Raw genomic sequence first — 9,399 nt, 5'->3', positions numbered from 1 at the left:
TGCGTATTTGAGATATTTTTACACAAAATTGACCTGTAATTTATTTTTCTGATCTTCTAGTATTTGCGCTTTTTTCTTTTTCTTACCACAGAAAGACAGAAACCCTTGCTGAATGCTATAATACAAATTTTCAGAGAGATCAAGGCTTGGGTTATATACTTTTACTTAAAGGGTTAGTTCACCCAAAAATGAAAATTCTGTCATTAATTACTCACCCTCATGCCGTTCCACACCCTGTCAGACCTTCGTTAATCTTCGGAACACAAATTAAGATATTTTTGTTGAAATCCAGTGGCTCAGTGAGGCCTCCATAGCCAGCAATGACATTCATAACGCTCCGCAGCTTCATGAAGCAGTGTTTTGAAATCGGCCATCACTATATAAGTCGTTACTATGTTTTTTTGACGCACCAAAGATATTATCGTCACTTTATAATATTAATATTGAACCACTGTACTCACATGAACTGATTTAAATATGTTTTTAGTACCTTTGTGGATCTTGAGACAGGAAATGTCATTGCTGGCTATGCAGGCCTCACTGAGCCATCGGATTTCAACAAAAATATCTTAATTTGTGTTCCAAAGATGAACGAAGGTCTTACGGGTGTGGAACGGCATGAGGGTGAGTTATAAATGACATTATTTTCATTTTTGGGTGAACTAACCCTTTAAGACATGCAGTTTTCACTTTTTTCTACTTGTCTAAGGTGTGTAAGGGTATTTTAGTGAAGAAAAAACAACAACTGAGATATGCAATTATTCTTGCATAATATGGCTTTTAACTGTATTCAATTTCCTGTAACCTTGAATTTCTTCAAGACAACAAGCACATACTGTATATGCAGCAGTGATGTCTAATATAGGTCCTTCATGAGATATCTGGGAACAAAATTTTCAAAAAGGATGAATCTGTTATACCTAGAGCAGCTGTCAGCCGAATGAGTGTAAGAGGGCCATCCGCTAAAGAGGTTAAAGTCAAAAATGATTTTCACTGAAGAGTCATGCATGCACAAGAAAGACTCACTGAATGCGTAGCTGGTTAAAGCACATTGTTACATAAGGTCTTCACTCATCGTTTTAAAGTCTTCAACCAAATAATTCTATCAATTTCACCTTCAAAAATGTTTTAAAATAAAAAAATAATAATAGTGGTTTCTTGTTTAAAGAGTTAGATGTTTTGATTAGTAACTGTGAATGCATGACAAGATTGCTCCTTTTCCTTTGTCAGTAAGCTAAACCTGGTCCAAATCTGATGTGCTGTCCAGATTATGTCATAGGATGCAGGAAATCAATAGCTCATTCCTTGTTTATTCATGGGATCTATGGCATTTCAAAACTGTTGAAGCCTTAACAGCAAATGCAGAGGTGTTCTCTGAAAATCTGTCAAACCCTGGGCCACCATAAACAACCACTCAGACCTTAAACCAGCCATCCCAATTTAACCATGTTCTCTCTGCCATAAATGAGCTCCATTAGTGGCTGGCCCGAGTGTTAGTTCAGAGCTAGTTTGAGAGTCTGTTGTATCTGTTTCTGGCCAGGTTTGTGGGTCCACTCCCACAGTGTGCTAAAGGTCATCGCTAAGGTGCGCTGGCTGCTTCTGTTCCTGCATCATTAGACCAGCATGAGGCTTGTAAATGTCAACAAGTATAAACCCCCAAGCGCTCTGCTATGCTTCAGAGCATCATCATTTCTGTCAAACCTCTCCTACTTTCTTCACTGAGTGGGCCTGCAAATACAGAAGATTGGCCGATTTTCAGTTTAACTAGGATAATGTAACTGTGTTAATTTGTGTAACTGGTGGCATATTAGATTGGCTGACATGTCAAAGTGATCAAAAAACAGAAAGCCCCTTTACTGTACACTTGTTAGTGTAACATACACTTCCGTTATATCAGATCTGGCAGCCTGCCTTGAGGCTATTTGATGATTTCTGATATGATTCCAGCAGGTATGATTGCTGAAAGCCTCCTGTGCCAGTTCACTCACTTAATGGCCAGTCTACCATTTCCCACAAATGACTGTCGTTGGGGTCACAACCTCAAATAACTTCACCCACAACAACAGCCTGATGTATATTGTGCACAAAACTATAAAGTAAATTCAAAATTTTCAGCATTTTTTATGGAGTTAGGCTGCCATGTAGCTACTGAATTAGTCTGGCTAGACATGACTGTTGGGGTCATGACCCCATTGTGACGTAATTTGTGGTTTCAGCATGGATAATTTTGGTTTGGATAAATGACTTAATGAATCAAACTGATTTGGATTCATTACTTAATGCTTAGGTTTAAAATTGAGCATTGGAAATAAGCATGTTTCAAAAATGTGTTCGAAATGTGTTCATAATCTCACGTATAACATATAATTTCATGTTGTAAATGTCTTTGGTTACAGGCAATTTCTATTTTTACACATTACACACACACACACACACAAAAGAAAGTGGTCGTGAAACTGTAAAGGAGAAAAGAGAAGAGAGGATGATAAAAAACGTAATCAGATTTCAAAGAGATTTCTTCCTCTTCACTAGTTTAGTAGGTTTGGTTAGCCCATATAACAGAATTCACTGAGGAAGACAATACAGTCAAAGAACCTCCATACATAGGGCACCGATCCCGTGGGTGTTTGGGGGCTCGAGTGCCCACAGAAATGGCAGAGCACCCATGGAAATACACTAGATAATCTCCGTTCATTTCAACCAATCAAAAAATTGATAGATTTGGGAACCTCTCTGATTGTTGGATCTCACATCGGATAATACACACAATTCTACCGTTATATTTAGCATACAACATAACAAACTTGTGCTTTCTGTTTTTTTGTACAATGATAAATTGCATTTTAAGTAATTAACTCCAAAATCATCAGGTATATCAGTGAGAGAGCGACTCATGGAACGACTATGTGTTTAGGTTAGGTTGGTAATGTATTTGCACGTTTCTCTTCACGAGGCACGAATAACTTTTGTGTAATTTATTCATCAAGTGCACCATTGCACTGAGAAAAAGACTATTAAAAACTAAGACCAAGTATAATTAATTATTAAGTAATGACCATGGTAAAATGTTTTTAAGGGGCATTTGTTGCATATGTGTATGCAGGGCCTAAAACTTTGCCACACCTGCCAGTGGCTGGTGACTTTTTACCGGCCAAAACTATTTTTTACCAGCCATGAAACAAAAACAGGCAGTCATGACACCAATATTTTAGATACGAGTGAAAATTCACAATCCTCCATTCCAATTTCGATACCACAGCTAAAACTACTAGCTTAATTAATATAATTTTAATAGCCTACTTTTTTAAAGACAAGTAAACAGTAATAAAATGATAACAAATAATCAAATTACAAGCAATAGCACAAATAAATACAGTGCAAATACAGATGTTGCTGCGCAGGTAACCACGATCCTGAATGGTGACGAGAACATCGGAGCTGTAGTGCTGCACGCGGGGGTGAACGGCATCAGGCTGCGGCAGACGGAGGTTCTGAAGCAGGACTTCAGGAGCCTGATCGAGACGGTACGCAGCACATCGCCAGCGACGAGGATCATCGTGTCCGGACTGCTTCTGATGTACCGACAAGGACATGAAAAGTTCAGTAGATTATTTGCTTTAAATGAACGGTTAATGTCTTGGTGTAATGAACAGAAGCTGCTCTTTGTAAATAATTAGAATCTTTTCTGGGAGCAACCAAGGCTCTTCCATGCTGATGGCCTGCACCCCAGCAGAATCGGAGAAGATCTTCTGTCGGACAACATCTCCAAGATGCTACACACCATATGACTAGTAAGTCAATCCTCAAATCACAGTGTGTGTTCTACCCACTTAATTGATAGAAATGTGAGTGTAGTTCAGTCTATAGAAACTGTCTATTCCCTGAATAGTGAGGTCAAACAATAAATATATAGGATCTAGAAAAAATCTGATCGTGATTAAACCAGAAAATCTCAAAATTTCTGAACAAAAACAATTTCTAAAGCTAGGGCTCCTAAACATTAGATCGCTGACACCTAAGGCGGTTATTGTAAATGAAATGATAACAGATAATAGTTTTGATGTACTTTGCCTTACTGAAACTTGGCTTAAACCAAATAATTATTTTGGTCTTAATGAGTCTACTCCACCAGGCAACTGTTATAAGCACAAGCCCCATCTGTTTGGTTGTGGCAGCAGTGTTGCTACTATCTATAGAGATATTCTTAATGTTACTCAGAAAAGGTTTAATTCATTTGAAGTGATTATGCTAAATGTTACACTGTCAAATATAAGTTCAAATATATATTTATAGACCTCCTGGGCCCCATGTTGATTTCCTAAATGAGTTCGCAGATTTTCTCTCAGACCTATTGGTCAACATTGATAAAGCGCTGATTGTTGGAGATTTTAACATTCATGTAGACAATACAAATGATGCATTAGGGGCTGTGTTTACAGATTTACTAAACTCCTTTGGGATCAATCAAAACGTCACTAGACCCACTCATCGTTTTAATCATACACTAGATTTAATTATATCACATGGAACAAATCCTACTGATATAGAAATTCTACCGCAAAGTGATGAAGTCACTGATCACTACCTTGTAATGTGCATACTGCGTACTGCTGATATTTGCCATATTGCGCCGCATTATCGACTGGGTAGAATAATTCTCCCGTCAACTATAGATAGATTCACAAATAACCTGCTTGATCTGTATCAGATGCTCAGAGTACCCAAACACACAAATGAACTTGAGGAAATGACTAGCAGTATGGGCACCATTTTCTCTAGTACATTAGAAACTGTTGCACCCATCAGATTAAAAAAAAGGTTTGAGAGAAAAGTACTTCACCATGGTACAACAGTATTACTCACATCATCAAGAGAGAAACTTGTAATCTAGAGCACAAATGGAGACAAACTCGCTTAGAAGTCTTTGGAATTGCATGGAAAGACAGCACTTCCCGTTATAAAAAGGCTCTAAAAGCAGCCAGGGCCGAGCATCTCCGCAAACTCATAAAAAATAACCAAAACAATCCAAGGTTCTTGTTTAGTGCAGTGGCTAGATTAACAAATAAACAGACATCACCAGAACAAAATATTCCATTACAGTTTAGTAGTAATGACTTCATGAATTTCTTCTCTGAGAAAATCGTAAGCTTCAGAAATACAACTCTAAATGTACATCCTTTGACAGCGTCTTATGATTCAGCCTCAATTATTGCCCCTCAAGAACAGTTGCAATGCTTTACATCTATAGAACAGGAAGAGCTAAATAAACTTATCATTGCATCTAAACCAACAACATGTTTATTAGATCCAGTACCCACTAAACTACTGAAAGAGTTGTTACCTGTAACAGAAGAGCCTCTTCTCAATATTATTAACTCTTATTTATCTCTAGGTCATGTCCTAAGACCGTTCAAGCTGGCAGTTATTATTTGTACATGTACATTTCTGAAATTACATAATTTGCACACAGTAACCTCTGATAACAGATTACTCTAAATTGTAATGTTGACATGCATTTTCTGTAAAGCAGCTTTGAAACGATATGTATTGTGAAAAGCGCTATACAAATAAATGTGAACTGAATCGAATTGAATACACCTTATGTCATGAATGATGCATAATCCATGTTGTGCATAAACATAATCAAAATGGAGAAGTGATTCCCAACTCCACACATGAGGATATTGTTGGATGCTTCAGATGGAGGGTGTTGGAGACATGGTCACTGAGTATATAAACCTCTATAGATCCATTGTAGTTTGGTTGTAAGCTGGAAAGACAGTCACATGACAGGAAGTCCCCTTGTCATGTGACAGAAAGTATCTGTACATATATAAACAAATAAAGGGTGCTTCTCAGTACTCAAATTAATGCTTCCTTGTTTCCTCGCTCCTCCGTCCTCTAGCCCGTGACTAGGAAAGTGATTGAACTCAGCCATCTTGAAGGGCATCTCAATTCTCTAATTGTACCATGGAGAGGTGAGGAACAAGGGGTGAGGACGCTTCCTGAGGAGTCATGAGCAGGTGTATCCTCCCCTTGCGTCCTAAGGGGGTGGGGCTAAGACACGAGGAAAGGAAACAAGGACGCACAAATAAATGACAAGCACCCAAAATATACACTTTGTGTCATTGGCAATTTCCTGGAATTGACTTTCTCATTTTAGAGAGCATTTGATTGTGTAGTGCAGCAGAAGTCATCAAAATTTTTTACTCTTCAGAAGAGAAAGACAGCACATTTTAAATAATACCTGTTGAAAGGTCCTTTAGGAATAGCATATATACACACATCAACCACAAGCCAGAAAAAAACAAACAAAAACAAAAAAAACCCTTAAGCTTCAGTGTGTCACCTATAAGGTTTAAGTAAAATATGTATGTACTATATGTAGCAATCTGAATATACAAAGTTTGATAATTGTTTAATAAATAACATTTAAAAATAAATAACATTACCTTTCAAAAGTTTAGCATCAATAATATTTTTTAAATGTTTTTGAAAGACGTATCTTATATGCTTACCAAGGCTGCTTTTATTGGATTAAAAATACAGTAAAAACAGCAATTTGGTAAAATGTTATTAGAATTTAAAATAACTGTTTTTTTATTTTTTATTTTAATAAATTTTAAAATAGAATTTATTCCTGTGATGGCAAAGCTAAATTTTAGCATCATAATAAAAGAAATCATAATAATATGCTGATTTGCTGCTTTAAGAAACATTTATTATTATTATTATCAGTGCTGATAATTTTTTTATTTTATTTCCGTTGCTGTGCTGATGAAAGAATTTTTACTTTTGTAACATAAATCTTTAATGCATCCTTGCTGAATAAAAATATTAATTTCTTTAATAAAAAATCTAACTGGCTTTTTTAACAGTATATGACAGGAATAGTTCAAATAATAATAAAAATAAAAATAATCATCCATTCAATCCACATTCAATACACCTCTCATTTGTTGTGTTACGTTGTAAATCAGTACAGTGCAGATGAGCTGATGAAGACCGAAAACACAAGTTTGTCCCCTTGCTCATTGTACTGGATAGGATGAACTGGTGTAGACCTGTGTTTGTGTTGATAAAAAATAAATTAAAAACAGAAGGTAGTGATCACACAGCGAGCTGTGAGGACACAGTGCATGAGCCACAGTCACAGTCACTTATTTAACCCATTCTGACCTTAGTAACTCAACAGCAGGTTCTCAATGCTTTTTCAGCGCACTAAAAATTAAACTTTTTTGCGATCAGCAAATCTGTGGAGATAGCAGCAGACATTTAAATGCTTTGATAGGTAGACCACCTATATGAATACATTCTTTAGACGTCTACTTTTAAATTAAACAGCAAAAATTACATTTTAACAAGGCTTCATTCAAGCACTGAAATACAATTTGATGCTGATGGATTACCATTGTATTAAAACCGATTCTTTCATTCACTGCCGTGACAAATGAGAGTGGGAGCAAGAAATGAGAGACAAATCGCACGTCACCAGACTCTGTCAATTTATGTAGCCTATGTATCCGTCTAGCTTTCTGCCCAGAAGCTTTTTCATTTCTTCCTTTCTGTTGAAGACAATTACTTAGATTGATATTCCGGTGGCGTTTCGGTAGGATTGCGCTCTTGTCTCATCACATCACAACTGACCGGGAGGTTTCTGAAGATCAGATGATACCTCACAAGATCTCAGAGCGCAGCTCGGCCTCTGAAGCCTGTTTACGTCCACACGTGTTGGCACATAATTTATAACCCCTTAGATGGCTGATGGGAAACTGATCTCTCTTGACTCCACTTGATTGTGTTTGTGTTCCTCTCTCTCTCATCTCCTCTTTTTTTTTTTTATCTGATTCCATTCCTTGGTCATTGCACTGACCCCTTGGCTGCCTCTTGGAGTGCTTTATTTATAAGTCGCTGTGATATGTGAGTCATACTGATTTCTTTGTGAGTCATTGAAATAAATACCTTGCCACATGGGAAAAAATGAAAAATATCTAAGTAATATTTTCCATTTCATGATGTCCTGGTTTGTTCATCTAATTACAGGGTACCACAACCTTCTGTCATTGTGAGCGATCCTGAGATACTGCTTAACTATCAGCTGGTTTATCATGAGACTGGGTTAACACAGTTTGAAAACACCATAAGGCCCTTTTCACACCACATGCATTAACAGCGTGTTTTATGCTTTCACACTGATGGTATTTCTGTTCAGAGCTGTGGCTCTGTACACAAGATAAAGTTATGTCTTGATTGCTTCAGTGAGTATTTCTTTTAATATAAAATGGCTATCAAGAGTGAACTATTACAAACCTAAGCATGGTTAAATCTAATTTCCATGAGAAAGGGGTCCACATTTACATTTAAATGGTAATTAATCCACATGAAACACCAAAATGTAGCTATAAATACTTAATAATCTGGATTCAGTCAGATTTATTGAATGGAAAGTGCTGTTTTGTGTGCCTGTCACTGCGTGTGGAATTTATGAAAGCCTGTTTTCACCTCAAGAGTAAGAAGAAGAAAAAAACTAATTGTGAGATCAATTAACTAAATCACACTGTGAGATATAAAATCAGGCACAATACAGGCACAATTGAAAAATTGAGTTGCCATTTCAAAAGTCAGAATGAAGTCGCAATTGAAGATCATAATGTCACACCACAAAATATCTCACACTGTACAATATAATGTCACATTTTGAAATATAAAGTCGGAATTATGAGAAAAAAAGTCAAAATATCCACCTTATTTTTAATGTAAGAGTGAGTGAGGTCATGTTTAACTTCCAGTCCCTTCAAGTTATTTTAGCTGTACAAAAACATTATCTGTTATTATGCTGCTTGATACTGCAAACTAGTATTTACTGTATCATATAATTTTAATTTATTATTGTAATCATAAACACACTGTTTATTGTAGTACTTGTTGTACTTGTAGTGTAAATAGTTTTACAAATTCTTGCACTGTTATTTTTAGTTATTTACCTATAGCAGACAATGAATCCAAAGTTTTGCACATTCACAGGAAATAGCTTACGTGTTGAAAGGTGGATAGTCACAATTTAAGATACAGTTTCAATTTTTCACTCTTAGGAGACGACAGGCTTCCATCAGAAATTGTATCAAGCCTGAAAGGTGTTTCTTTTCTCAAACAGTAGGTATGTAGTTCATCCCATTTTTTATTTATTTAGCTACATAAAAGCCTAAATTGCAAAATTTTGTTCAATAATGTTGTTAAATAGGTTTATTGTGCAATTTCTCCATATTTTGTGCTGAATTTAGCATGCTGCACATGGCAAAAATAGGCTCAGCACTAAAACTTGTTTTACTGCTAAACCTACGAGATGAAGAATGTACCACATCTAGACTTGTTGTAAAATGGCAACATTTTGATGCAAGT

This window comes from Ctenopharyngodon idella, chromosome 3, assembly GCF_019924925.1.
Source record: "Ctenopharyngodon idella isolate HZGC_01 chromosome 3, HZGC01, whole genome shotgun sequence".
NCBI lineage: Eukaryota > Metazoa > Chordata > Actinopteri > Cypriniformes > Xenocyprididae > Ctenopharyngodon > Ctenopharyngodon idella.
This window is presented reverse-complemented; position numbering follows the sequence as displayed.